Here is a 1,535-nt window from a genome sequence, read left to right on the forward strand (position 1 = left end):
CTCTCCTCCTTGCTCTGAGGGGACAGACACCAGCTGGCTTAATAAAGACTCTCCTTTTTCTGGGCGTGGTGGTGCATGCCTTTAATCCCAGCACCAGGGAGGCAGAGGTAGGAGGATCGCCGTGAGTTCGAGGCCACCCTGACACTCCATAGTGAATTCCAGGTCAGCCTGGGCTAGAGTGAGACCCTACCTCGAAAAACCAAAAAAAAAAAAAAAAAAAAAAAAAGACTCTCCTTTTTAATTTTTATTCAGGTAGTCTGTTAATTTCTGGTCTGGGACTCGCTACAGAGGAACGTGAAAGAAGAATCTATACTTAGAGGTTTTGGCCAATCCTGACTCAAATCTTCTTAGAGGGGGGCATCCTTCCAGCCAGACTTGGGAGGAGAAATGAGGTTTTCTCTCAAGAGAAGATCTTGTTTTCGCCTAACCTGTCCTAGAATTAATTTATTTTTATTTTCGATTTTTCTGGGTAGGGTCTCACTCTAGCTCCCGATTACCTGGAATTCACTATGTAGTCTCAGATTGATCTGGAACCCACAGTGATCCTCCTACCTCTGCCTCCCGAGTGCTGGAATTTAAAGGCATATGCCACCATACCCAGCTCTGGAAAATTTTGTTGTTGTTGTTGTTTTCAAGGTAGGGTCTCACTCTAGCCCAGGCTGACCTGGAATTCACTATGTAGTCTCAGGGTGGCCTCGAACTCTCCACGATCCTCCTACCTCTGCCTCCTCAGTGCTGGGATTAAAGGCATGCGCCACCACGCCCGTGGAAATGTTTTTACTAAGAGTAACTAAGGCAAATTTTTGTTTCTGTCTTGAGGCAGGCTGGCCTGGAACTCTGGCCAGTTGCCTCCTAAGTAACGGAACATTGCAATCTTTTAAAATATCTGGCAAATTATGAGCAACCACCTCAAGGAGATTTTTGTTTTGAATAATCCTTTATGTAAATTGAAGTGACCTAGAACATAAACTCAGTAATTATATTTATGATATCATGTAACATATTATGGTCTGTTTATATAAAATTTCAGCACTGTAGGCTTTAGTTAAACCTGAACTTTTTTTTTTAAATTATTTATTTATTTGAGAGCGACAGACACAGAGAGAAAGACAGATAGAGGGAGAGAGAGAGAATGGGCGCGCCAGGGCTTCCAGCCTCTGCAAACGAACTCCAGACGCGTGCGCCCCCTTGTGCATCTGGCTAACGTGGGACCTGGGGAACTGAGCCTCGAACCAGGGTCCTTAGGCTTCACAGGCAAGCGCTTAACCACTAAGCCATCTCTCCAGCCCTAAACCTGAACTTTTAAAGCCAAAAAAAATACAAATCTTGAAACAAATCAAATGTCAACAAAAAGTTTAGAAGAGTTCTGTTAGACTGTTTGCATTAACAAAAGAAATTAAAAGGTGTCTATAAACAACACCTTATTTGTTTAAAGCCTAAACAAAAGAGAAAATATCAGACACAGTTCAAATTAGAATTATGTACTTATTTTTACCAAGCATCTTAAAAGTCACGTGGTTTTCAAATGTGAGGTC

This window comes from Jaculus jaculus, chromosome X (genome assembly GCF_020740685.1).
Source record: "Jaculus jaculus isolate mJacJac1 chromosome X, mJacJac1.mat.Y.cur, whole genome shotgun sequence".
NCBI lineage: Eukaryota > Metazoa > Chordata > Mammalia > Rodentia > Dipodidae > Jaculus > Jaculus jaculus.